We start from the raw sequence: 13,621 nt of genomic DNA on the forward strand, positions 1-13,621 counted from the left end.
AATGCCATTAAAATGAGCTTTCCACACGCAGCCTGATAATCCAACCCATTAAATGCTTCAAGGGAAACTGAGCTTCACTGTTCTGTAAGAATGTCCGGTCTGACTCCCTTCCATGGCCTTATTTTTGGGGACACATAAAATTGCCCAGATGAAGTTTACTTTAAGGATTTGGGCTCCTTACCAAGAAATGTGAAAAGGCAAATTGTCATCCTGTCCTGAGCCCAAGAACATATTTGGCAAACCCATCCCCACACTGATGAGACTGAAAAACTCTTTTATTGATTTAAAGGCTGGCAAAAACCCGTCCTGAAGGCAAGCGGTTGAGGAGGCCACAGCAGGTGAAGGCTGTGGCTGCGATGAGGGAGCAGAGAGGGGGTATGATGGGCAGGAGAAATTTCTCAAGGCTTTTAGCACTTCTGTGTTATTTTAAGAAAGAAAAAAAAAAAAGCTCCAAACCCAATTGCTTCTTTTTTTTGTTTTTGTTTTTCTCTTCTGATTATGAATCTTGAGAGAAGAAGTAGCCAAGAGAAATCACCACCTGCAGGGAGCCTGGTTTTCAGCTTTGACACTGAAGGTTCAAAAGACAGGTTTTTCTGTTGCTTTAGTTGCTGGTTTTGTGGCACTTTGTTACAGTAGCTTGAACAGTAACAGGCCACAGTGTGAGGACAATTCTGGGAGCTCTGGGTGGTGGCTTACACTACAGGTCCATGGACTGTACTTCAGCGGTGACCTGGCTGCACATTACAGTCGTGTCACTTGTAACTGATGGCTGGGGCAGTGTTGAATATATGCCCACAGGCTTAAAAACACTTATTTTATTCTTTGTGCACGTGCGTCTACATATGTGCAATGCACATGCCTTTGGGGTGGCCACTAAGATCAAAAGAGGGCATTGAATCCCCTGGAGCCAGGGTTGTAGGTGGTTGTAAGCTGCCCAGTGTGGGTGCTGGGCAGTGATCAGGCAAGATTGGTAATCCCTGAGCCATCTCTTTCAGTCCCTGTATGTTTATAAATCCGTGATGTCTGAGGTGTCTTTCTCTGTTTGTTAGCTAGCTGGAAATATGCTCCAGTGTTGGTTTCCACAGAATCATCCACATACTTAGTCAATAAGGGTAGCAAAAAAAAAAAAAAAATCTTTCTCGTATAAGGCAAATCCCAAGTTCAGACTATTATATTGCTCTTAGAGCTCTGAGAAAAAAATTCACATGACATCTGGACTTTCTGTCTCATCTCTATATAATCTCCCATCTAATAAGAAAACCTTGAACCAAGTCTCTTCGATATCATTGGGTGCTCAAATGCTGCTTTCATTGCCCAAGTCTGAAATGCTAGCTAGTCCTCTGAAAAGAGCATGTGCTAGTCATTACTCCAAGCTGCCTAGAGATAATGGGCAACAGAGAAGTTATTATCCTCAATGTCATCATATGTCTTTGATATGATAATCATTGAATTCAAGGTATCAGACATGATGGATGGCCTTTGATTTCAAGAATAGCCAAGATGCAAATCACTTGGCTTGTTCAGAATACTTCGTGGCTGGTGAAGATCAAGCCATGGGAGAAGTCCAGGCTTCAGGACCTCCAGCCACTGGGTGGTGACAGCTGACCCAGAACTCAAAAGGAAACACTTCTTCCTTTGAAGATTCCTAGGGTGACATCACAGCTTCCTTTTGCAGATGCATTCTACCTAGAGCAATTCTCAGGAGTCTGAACTGGCCACTGCCGCTTGGAACGTATGCTGCTCTGTTAAATGCCCAAGAAGCAGCCACTGATGTGGGCATTCACACTGTTTCTTGTGGCAGAGTTTCTTCCAAACACGTAAGATGATGATGCCCAGACATGTCAGGAGGGAAAGCTGAAACAGTACTGTGTGTGCCTGTGTCACAGCCACAAGACTGTGAGGACTTGTGGTGTGGATCCTAGAACACTGCCCCTCTAATTAGCCTTCTGGTCCTTCCTCCCACAGAAGAACAGGTAGAGGAAGGCGATGTCTGTTAAATCCCTGCTCCAGTCTTCCTATGAAAGGAGTGGTACTGGGTCCACGGCCTCTATTTAGCACCATTCCTGAAGCAAGCCTCTACTCCACTGACCCCAGAATCACAAATGTAGGCACCTTGAGATTTCTTCAAATGGACTAGTACGTAATAAGCACACAGTAGGTGATTTGTGTAGTCACCAAAGCATCTTGTGTCCTGTCATTTGAAATAGATCTCATCTTAGAAGTCTAAAACCATCACAATACTTTGGAACATTGACCATCTGCCCTACCACATTTCATCTAGGCCAGCCACATCCACTTAATTATACATAGATAGAAATTATATAACCATTTTCTAATTAGAATTTTATTTTGCTTTTTTCTTGAAAAAAAAAATAGACGTTATTTGCCACAAACACATAATCCTCTCAGGTCTGCTGACAAGTTATTCCGTAAGTCTGGCCCCGATTTATTGATTTTTTACTTATTTAGTGTGTACATCTGGGTGGGCTTGTACACATAAGAGTGGCACACTTGTGCTGATCAGAGAACAACGTGGGATCCAGCTCTCACCTTCCACTGTGAAGTTTCTAGGGATCAGAACAGGTCTTCAGGCTCGGTGCCAGGTGCCCTTACCCACTGAGCCTTCTCCCTTTACCTCCCCTCTGGTGGAAGCGGAATTGTTTTTACTGATCTTTGAGAATCTTCTACACATTTTAGAACACATTACTATGTGCTTCAGATGTGCTCTCCGATCCTGTGGCTTAATTTTCACACTCTGCTGTGTTTACTCACGAGTGAGCATTCTTTTATCTTAATGCAATCGCCACTCCTCTTTTGTTAATGTTTTCTTTATCTTTTCCACGTGAGGCCAGGGGACAATCGTCTATATTCTTTTCAAAAGCAGTATTTTCCATTTTCATTTTGACCTCACTAGACTTATAATTGGTTTTTATTCACTAAGGGAGGCTGGGCTTAGTTTCATTTCCTTTCATGATCATGCATTCAACTTTTAAAATATTTTTTCAATAGCTGATTTTGCCCGTCGATTTAGGACACCACATTTCTCACAGACATGTTCTTACGTATGCTCAGACAGTCCTTTTCTTTTTTGAATCAACTTTCCTGCTGCACAAATTACTAGTTTTCTATACTAGCCTATGAAATCTTACATCATTTTTCTGGATAGGAAGAAGAAAAGATCTTACACTCAGGTTTTAGTTTTATTTACTTTTTGGAGATTTTGTTGTTGTTTTTTTTTCTTCTAAGTAAACTTTAGTGTTAACTCATTAAATAATAATGATCCTATTTATATTAATAATCCATTATAATCCAATAATCCTAATAATCCAAATAATCCTATTTGTTTTGACTGCAGTGCTTTAAAGCTATGAATCCACTTGGGTAACTGACATAATACTTGTCCTTCATGATGGCTACATGCCTTTCTCTTTTTATTTGGGTCTACTTAAATGCTTTCAGTACAGGCAATTTATATTACTTATGTTTAGATTTAACATGAGGCATTTAATGTTTCTGTAACAGTACATTTCAAATTGAAATTCCAAGCTCCTTGTTGCTAAAACATAAAAGTACAATTGGTTACTGTAAGATAACAGGATATCCAACACGTTCATCGTATGCTCTGATGTTTATGTTAGATACAGCAGTAAGAAGATTTCTACACAGACAGTCTCCTGTGTGAACAATATTGTTATAGCCCTACCTTTGCCACGTGGTTTAGCTATCATTCCTTTGCTGACTGCACTTGGCTTAGCTCTCTACCATGATCATAAACAAAAGCAGGAGACGTGGGTGTTCCGGTTTTATTCTCATTTCAAGAAAGCTTTAAAATTCTCATCAAATAGGCTTTTATCTCGTGACTTTTTAATCGACACTTGGTTGAACACTAACCATGCACTCTTCCACTCATAGTTAGCCATAAAATTTCATTATAAATCATAATCACATTTAGCCAAATGCTTCTGTATCATCTTTTTTTTGATAATCATATTGTTTTTCTTCTCCTAATCTGTTAACAATTTATCTATAAAAACATTTTATAATTTCGAATCAAATTTTCCTGTCCAAAACAAGCCACATTAATTGTCAAACAGTTTTTACGCTATGTTGCATTCCATTTGTTGATATTCTAGCTAGGGTCTTTGTTTCTACCTTTCTGATTTTCCCTGTATCTGACCCAGGTCCTTGTCTGGTAGGACCATCAAGGCCACGGATGCTGTCAATGATGTTAACATGATGCTCAATTCCCTGAAGCACTGTGTCTAGGGAAAGTTGGGAGCAATAAAACCATCTGGCCCTGGCACGTGCTCTCTATGATGATTTGAACTTACTAATCTAATTTCCTTAATATTTATAGAGCCATCCAGGTGCCTTATTTCTTCCTGGCTGCTCTGATAGCTGATTTTTTCTTCTAGGGGGTTACTTATGTTATTTCATTTACTAGCAGGGATTGGCCCCTGGTCAGCCACATATACCTCCTCTGCATCTGGAATGGCCTGTACTCCTACTTTCCCAAAACTGTTACTTGTTCATTGTGTCCAATTATGCTGAGTTTTTAAATACTATTGCAGTTTTTCAAAGAAACTGTTTTCAAAGAAACTGTTGTCTGTATTGATTTTTCAGTACTGTGCTTACATTTTCTAAAATTTCCATTTTTATCTCAATTTAAATGTAAAAAACTCATCCCTATGAACCTGTAACACACAATCACAGCTTTCTGCTGTTAATTCAAAATTTCCTTGTAATTCCTTTGTCGTTTTGTTCTAGATACCAATTTTGGAAACTCACATTTTTAACTTTACTTTATCTGATTTAAAAATTCACAGCTGCACATTTCTGCTTCACCTTTGGATTTTCACACCCAGTAATTTTAATTCCTTTTGTGATAACTTTTCTCCAAATTCTATTATACTTAATTTCTTAGGACATGACTAGTACTGATGGTGAAAATGAAAGCACTTTTTATATTTACATGTGTATATTGTTTCTGTTGTTGAATGAATAAATGAATGAATGAATGAATATTACATCATTTCATTCTTACTGAGGGATGGGTGCTAAGTGGAAAAGTTCTCATCGTTTGTAGAGATTTGCAATGTTCTTCCTTACGGTTTCTAAACCTGCTTCAAAACAAGGCTTCTTGGTTTACCACACATAGTGCTTCACACTATAGATCCAAATTTTTAGGGGCTGAGGAAAAAGGATCAGCATGAACTGTAAGTCAGTCTGAATGAGATCCTGCCTCAAAACCCTACTACAACAAAACAAACAAACAAAACAGTTTTTTATATTACACACATATACATGTATACACACACACACACACACACATATATATATGTATATATATATATATATATATATATATACACACACACACATATATATATATATATATATGGCAGTTTATATATATGGCAGTTACTTGTTAGCAGAGAAATTAGCCTAGGAGAGTATCATAATTAAGGATCTCATCATTCCCTAAATCAGCCAGTTACTTATATGTTTGCATTACTTGTTTATACACCATCATAGTCTACAAAGACTGAGGGAGGCCATGTTATGTTACCTGCCAAACACTGGCCATGTACCATAGACATGGGCTACATGGAAGCCAACTAAAAATAGTGTTATCCTTTGTTTTATCCTGTGGTTTTTTCTTTTGGCATTGAGGGCATTCTTCTCCCAGCATCTGGCTGAAATTCCTTCACTTTAATTGCACAGTTGTGCCCCAGCAGGGCCCACACAAACACAAAGATAGAGAAAAAGGGATTTCAGCTAAGTCAGGAAGGCCCAAGAATTACCCGCTGAGTGAGAGATGAGTCATCTGGTATAACGCAACCTTCTGCTATCCTTGGGATGGCACTAAGGAGGTGCATATTGTTTCTGGTGATGGTAATGGTGATGCTGGTGAAAGAGTGGAACAGTGAATATCTTATGCAGACAACTGTACAGATGAGCCTTAGGAAAACAGAAGAGCTTGTCTCATGTATGGAAAAGGCCAGGTGTTTCTCAAGCCCCGCCGGTCTTCTTCCACTCTAGCTCTATGATTAGTCTATGGATGTCTCTTATCACACTGAGCTTGCTAGAGAAAGCACATGGTTGGGTGTACAATGCAGGCTGAAGCTCCGACAGCCTTCAGAACGGATGAGACCGCAATAGTCATGTGAAAAGCCACATGTTGGGTTCCCACCCAATGAGAGACAGCCAACCCCTGATGCTATTAATGATACTCTGCTGTGCTTGAGGGAGCCTAGCATAGCTGTCCTCTAAGAGGCTCCACCCAGCAGCGGATCAAAACAGATGCTGAGACTCATAGCCAAACGTTAGGCTGGGGAGTACAGGGAGCCTTGTGGAAGAGTGGAAGTGGGGGTGGGGAGAATAGGGGACAAGAACTCCACAAGAAGACCAACAGAGTCAACTAATGTGGGCGTAGGGGGGCATACAGAGACTGAAACATCAACCAAGGACCATGCATGGACTAAGGCCCCCTACACATATGTAGCCAATGTCTTCATGTAGCTTAGTCTTCATGTGGGTGCCCTAAGTTAAGGAAAGAAGAGGCTGTATCTGACATGGACTCTGTTGCCTGCTTTTCAATCACTTTGGTGTTGCTTCCTTGCCTGGCCTCAGTGGAAGAGGATGTGCTCAACAGAGATGAGACTTGATGTGCTGGGGTGGGTTGGTGAGTTGATGGACTCTCCTTTTCTGAGGAGTAGGGGAGAGGGGATGGGGAAAGAGGGAGTGGGGTGGGACCGGGAGGAGATAAGGGGGGGGCTACAATAGGGATGTAAAGTGAATAAATAAAAAAATAAAAATAAATCGCATTTGAAAAAAAAAAGGCTTATCTTAAACTGAGGATGTTGACAGAGTCTATGAGAGGGTAAAGAACAATGTGATGACTAGATCAGGAATGACACCCTGGTACTTATAGCTCTCTATTACTTTTAAGACCCCCTTCTCACCTAGGAGATTTTGCACATGCAAAACACCTTAATGTGACATAATAAGACACCTGGCATCAAAGGCCTCTTTTCAGGCCTCTTCTACAGTCTTGCCACTGACTTCCTGTTGCTCTGAGCAGACATGGAGATCTCAGCTGACAGATGAGAATTCTATATACTGATCCAAGTCCCACCTCTTTCTCCAAATACATTCAGGCTCAGAAGCCCATGGCTTTCATGGGTGGCAACTCAGTGGCTAAGCCCCTAAAAGGCTGAGTTTCACAAAAGCATCAACGAGGCCCAGTTTTCCAATGTCTTACTAATGCCTTCTAAACATAGTATGCTGCAGGCATTTCACTGCTGCATTTTGAATCACATTCTTCCCTAAGCAATCATGTCAGTGTCTCAGTTTTTCCATTAGTAAGATGATTAGAGTACAGACTGATCTATTTATAATAAGCCCCAGCTTACGCACTGTGGCTTTTCCTTGGCCTCATCTTAAATGCATCTCTCTTTGTTAATTAATGTGCCTTATCCCAGAGTTGCGAGTCACAAGCAGGTTTCTGAGTTGGACAGGGAGGAGAAAAAAATACAACCCAGGCGGAAGCTCCATCAGTCTTCAGAATTGATGAGGAAGCAAAAGTCACAGGAAGAGCAATGCTTAAAAGTTGAGTTCCAGCCTTGTCTTAAACTAAGAACGTTGACAGTCTATGAGAGGGTAAAGAACAATGTGATAACTAGATCAGTAATGACACCCTGGTACGTGCAGCTCTCTATTGCTTTTAAGACCCCCTTCTCACCTAGGAGATTTTGCACATGCAAAACACCTTAATGTGACTTAATAAGGCACCTGGCATAAAAGTTAATTAATGAAGATGAAAACACTAAAACTCGGGTTATTTAGTAACCAGGGCCTGGAGCCAGATCCTAATTAAACCACCTTTGTGGTAAAGGAAAGGATCAAAATGTGCAATGGGTTCCATCTGGCTGCTTCTGTGGGTCAGCACAGAGCCTCATGGCCATGTCAAATTAGCCTTCCCACCTTCTTTCCAGTGCAAGGAGGATGGGAAGTGATTCTCCAGGGACCCTGGGCAACTCAGGGGCTCTGGCACTCATTTGGAGGGGGCTGGCAGGTAAGGAATCCAGCTGGAAGCAAGCGTGACTCAGTGGGAGCCCAGCCCCCTTTGGCATTCCCTTCACCCTAAAGAGGGCCCCTAAACCTCCAATCCCATTTGTACCCCACTGAGGAGATCTGATAACGGTCCTGGCAGAACTGGGGTTTTTCAAACTTCTGGCAGGGGCCTCACTGACCCATAACATGACTGTACACATGATTTCTTCTCATACTGTCTTTGTAAATTGACCATGGCTAACCTTGCAGTTCTAATCAGATCAATCAGGGTAACATTTCTTTAGCTGCTGCTCCCTGGCAGCCTCCTCGGCTAAAGCATGACTCAGAGTCAGCCTTAGATACCAAAGGCTGATTTTTGAGTTTCCAGTAGTGTCAGGTTTCTTTTGCTTTTATCACAGTTGGTGAGCTTTGTAAGGCCCCTGTGTTTACAGCCATGCAAATTAGCCTCAGCTGGAGAGAAGTCAGGTCCGACCTAAATGAAATCACGCACTGGGTCAAAGGTATTTTATCAAAAATTACAAGTGTGGCCACAGTACTGGGGGTTAAACCAGTCCCTCTTAGGAAGTAAATGGACAGCTCTGTCTTGTGTAACCTGAACTCTTGGCCTCTAGACCATGAAAAGTCTGGTGAGGCATGGGGGCATGACCAAGAGCCACGCCAGCCTCGTGGAGGAGCAGTTCCAGGAAGGGTTATGGCTGCCAATCACTCTGTCCACAAGGACAGTTGTGGTGAATGAATATTGCATCTTTAGAGGAAGAAATGTGTCTGGCAAGCTTGGTTTGCAGCGTATGCTCTATATTCATTGGCTGAGTGAGGCTCAAATTGACTGACTGTTCGCACACATTCGGTTTCAAAATGTCTGTGAGACAAGATGGCCCCATGCAGCTAAGTTCTGATATTTTGTATGTAGATAGAGTTGTTTAAGACTTCCTCTCCAGATGCCATGCTACTTACAAAAACTAAATGGTACGAAAAACAACTGCCAGTCTGCTACATTCAAGGCAAGCTCTCTGGCTCCAAATCTACATTGAGATTTCACAATGATTGCCAGTTGATATCCCAGTACCTTTAAAAAAAAAACTGTATTAAAAAAGACTTCTGTTAGGACTGGGGGTTATTAAATTCACAGCTACTCCTTCAGGCCTGTGCAGTGGTGACTTAGGTAACAGCATATTCTGTAAGGCAGCTGAGCCGTCAGAATGTACCTGGAGTGCTGAGATGTTGGTCCCCAGGGGGTCCCCTTGTCTAGTCTGCTCACTCAGAAAGTCAAATTGAAGCTGGTGGATGTAAAGTGTTCTTGTCTGCCGAGTAACCATCTGGGCTTTGGGATCCTTCAAGCTCATCTACTGACAGATGAGGCACCTGTCTTACAGCGATTTCAAAGGCCTCTTCCAGGATCTGGTTCTTGGCTAGGGTCAGTCAGAACTATAAACCAGGCACACTGACAGCAAGCCAGTGCTGCTTTTACCAGACAATGACCAGAAGTAACATTCCGACTTTGCCAAGTGAACCTGAAGTCAACACTGTAGTTATTTAGATGAGCATACTGGTTTTCATGTAATTAAGAAAACAGCTGCAAGCTGCCTATCCTTGATCTGCTTGCTACTTCTCAGTTGTGTGATTGCTGGGCAAATTATCCAAAGTCTCTCCACTCCAGATCCTCACTGACAAAAATGGAAATAAGATAGGAACCATCTTCTTGAGGTCTTACTTACTAAGTTAATATATACAAGCAACTAAACTATAGATAAACTAGTGAAAGCTTTCATGGGCATTTTCACTTGGAAAAATGCCCCCAAATCCAAAGTAATTGAGACGTCTCCTGATTATAATAAGCATTTGCCTGTGGGGCTCTGTGCTTGCGAAACAGCTATTGTAGCCTTCATGTACTCAGGAGGTGTGTGTACCCTGAAAAGCATTTTCAAGTTTACTGTGCACTGTCCGCCATGACCTGGGGTTGTAACTTGAGTACATGTGTAGGACCTTTCTTACTACATTTCCATCTTCACAATACTTCTCGTTTACAACTAGAAACTGGAAGAGTTGCTGCCACCATCATATCCCAGCATGGCCACTGGGCCTCATCCCTCTGCCAGCTCTAGTCATTGCCATGGTCTTAGAAAGGGGCCTAAACCTAGGATAAATGAAGGAGGTTCTAGGTTACTTAAACAAACAAACAAACAAACAAACAAAACAACAAAAACCCCACTGTATTTACCTGTTGGTCGTTTTTTTTTTTTTCCTAATTACACCTTGTACTTTTAAATTAGATGATCCCCAAGTAACTCTTCTCTGTCTTTATATAGATTTTAATGCTTTGGTGTGGAGGTGGGTTTGGGGGTTAGGTTTTGGAATTAGTTCCAAAGGAGCCAAGTCCCATACTTCATCCATTTTAGGCTGCAGTCATTCATTCCAAGCTCTACCACACTGCTTGGGAAGAGTGCTTACTTTGTGGACATCTCCAAACTTTTCTCATATGCACGTGGCTTGCCATACATCTGTCCTCCTGGGTTTCCATTGCTGTCTCTGGGATGGAAGAGACTTTGCTGTGACTCTCATTCTAAGGTGCCCTCTTGTGGCTTTTGGGAGATATTGACTGTTCTGGGCACACTCAAGCCGGCCTGAGTTAGGAACCCAGATGAAATCAGTCTTTTAACAGCCAGCTGGAGAAAAATTGCTGAACTTCCAGGTTTATCAATATCAAATTTAGGTTTGATATTCTGAAAGAAACAGTGATATGTGTATATGATAAGGTTTACCCACTTTAAAGTACATGTGCAAGGCAACTTCGGGGGTCATCTCCGTTCTCTATAAAATTCGCAAGGCAGAAGTGTTGTGCTCCTGCCTGACTGGGCAAAGCTCTCACTTCCTTTGGGTTAAGTCTGGCTAGTTGGGGGTCGGTTAACTGTAGAACAGTAAAGCCCTGATCATTCCAGGTCCTACTCCAGGGATCCAGGTATTATTAATGTTCCCAGGGCACAGATCTGTACAGTCAACAGACAAGCATTCTGTACAGGTTAACTCAACTCCACATACATTTATCAAACACAGGAGAAATGTAAAAAAGGTGGACAAACTTATCCTCACCCTTATGGGAAAATAATACACATACCTTTCCAAGGCAGCTCAGAGAAATTATCTTTGTTACAAAAGCTGGAGTAATATAAACTTGGAAGGGCAGCAGGTTATTAAAAACCCTATAAATTTATGTTTGAGCTTCCAAGCAATGCTCTCTTTCTACCCTTCTTTCCTCCTTTCTACAATGAGACACAGAGTCTGGGATTTGAACATTAAAGCCATGATCCTCGCCAAAGTGACCAAATTACAATCAATGCTGGAGGAGTTTGGCACCAGAAAGTTTCAACAGAGTATCATCTGCTGAGCCATCAACAGCCCATCTCCCCCAAAGGGCTCAGAGAAAGTAGCCAGTATCTCATTAATTCTTAAGAAATATCTACTAAGGAGACAAAGGGGGGAGAACGCTTTTGATACATCTCACAGAAGAGGAAACAAACAGAGATGATTCATAATTCAAAGTCAGATCATGGCAACTCAGGAGCAGAAGGGTACTGGCAGGCCTTGCAGATTTTCTGTCAGGCAAGTTTAGAACACAACTGGCAAGCTTATCAACATGGTGACCTTCTTGACAGAGGCCAAGAGAAAGCGCCTCTGACAACAGAGACAGACACTTGGATCCCCATCAAGGCGCTGACCTTCTTGCTCGGGAACAAATGGAACTTAGGGACAGTGTAAACACGGGCACACTAAGAGTGTAAACACTTATCTTACAGTGCAAGAAAGAAAACTCAAGCCAAGCCAAGATGAAGTACTAGATGTTGGAATGTGTCATTATAGGAAGTTGTGGAATGCTTCTATAAATATTGGGAAACAAGAATAGTCCAGAGATGTTCTAGATTCTTTTTTAAGTTTTTCTTTTTCTTTTCTTAATTTTTTTTTTCTTTCTTTAAGACACAGTCTCATATAGCCGAGCCTAGCGTAGAACTAGTAAGATCCTCCTGGTCCTACTTCCTGGGCTGTAGGCACAAAGTTATTGTGTAATTCAAACGCTGATTTCTGCACCTTCCATATTTAGTTACAATCCTTATTCTGAGAATCTCGGGTCTCAATGTTGTGTAAACACTGTTTCCAAATTGTCCTGATCTGCCAATAAAGCAGCTTATGGCCAAGCAGGGGGAGGGAATAGGGCTCGACTCCCTGCCCTCAAGGAGAGGAGGAGTTAGAGGAGGAAGTAGGAGATTCAGCAATGGGCAAAGGTCCAGAAGAGATCAGGAGATTCAGCTGGAGGAGAGAATGCCATAAAGTGCAAGTATCTCTGGGAACTACTCTGGGAGGAGATCAAACTAGCCTAGATGGTTAAGAACAATGTAATAACTACTCAGTATTGTGCTGTAAAGTTTGATAAACAAATAATATAATAGAGTCTCAATTATTTGAGTGATAGCCCAGTTAAGAGAGAAACAAACACAATTTTATAAAAATAACCTTATCAGGGTCCCAAGAGTACAAGTGGGTGTCAATACACCTGGCAGTATTTTCTTCCCAAAGCTTTGGCATGACAGTAGTTTACAACAAGATTAACATAAAGTCTCAAGGATGTCTAAAAGTATTCTTATAATCACAATTTCCTTTTGTTTCTACTATACTCATGCTAATGAGTTGATACTCTCAATTTTATAGAAAAAAGTTGATGTGGGAAGGTAATTTGCTCTGAATAAAGAAATAAGATTATACCAAGTGGTGGTGACATTATCAATTGTTGTGTTCTGAGCTCTTGCTCTAAGTTTTGTTACTGTTGGGCTTGATGGGCCGGATGTAAGAAGACAGGATGGAAACTACCTGAGTATCCAATTTTTCGTGCTACAATTTTTTGTTGTAATTAATCAGTAAAATGCAATGGGCTGACTCAAGGGAAATAACACACTTGAAATCTATGTATTTCTTTGCATTAATTGTACATAGGGCATATATTTTTCTTCAGGAGTTTGAATAATTCTTTTTTTTTTTTTTTTGTAGTTGAATACTAAGGAACACTTTAGATAATCTCACAATGAAAGAAACAGTTTATCAAGTGTAGCTGCGTTTTGGCTCCTGTAGCAATGGATGTTCCTATTCATCAACTTCAACTCAGTCATCTCAGTGAAAACTGTGACTATCAACAGTGTGGTGACTTAAAAAAGGAACCATAGACATATGCTGAAATACTTGTGGATATTCTCCAATGCTCATTATTGTTAACATCCTCCCAGTTAGAGATGTGCAAAGCCAGATTCAGCTTTGGTTTCTATGTCCTAATGAGAGAACGGAACTACATTATGAGTGGGTTTCTTTCTAATCCTTCAACTACACATTGTAAAACAAGATTCCTGCTCAGTTTGAGAATCCATATCTATCTTAGTGCAAGACAGAATCAACAGTGGGAAATGCAAACACCCATTTTAAAGGCTGAGGTTAGAAAGTCTCACCCGAGAGTTTAGCAGACTCGACAATAAAGCCCATCCTTTCTGAAGCATACATGTGGAAGGCA

At 41.2% G+C, this 13,621-nt stretch overlaps 1 protein-coding gene across 4 annotated transcripts in view; it reads right to left on the minus strand.

The window, feature by feature from the left end:
* Fmn1 (formin 1) overlaps positions 1-13,621 on the minus strand; it is a 343,149-nt gene that overhangs the window by 153,892 nt on the left and 175,636 nt on the right. The gene's annotated exons all lie outside the window — the stretch shown is intronic.

The sequence above is a fragment of the Psammomys obesus genome, unplaced genomic scaffold, assembly GCF_907164565.1.
Source record: "Psammomys obesus unplaced genomic scaffold, mPsaObe1.curated_primary_1811, whole genome shotgun sequence".
Taxonomy (NCBI): domain Eukaryota; kingdom Metazoa; phylum Chordata; class Mammalia; order Rodentia; family Muridae; genus Psammomys; species Psammomys obesus.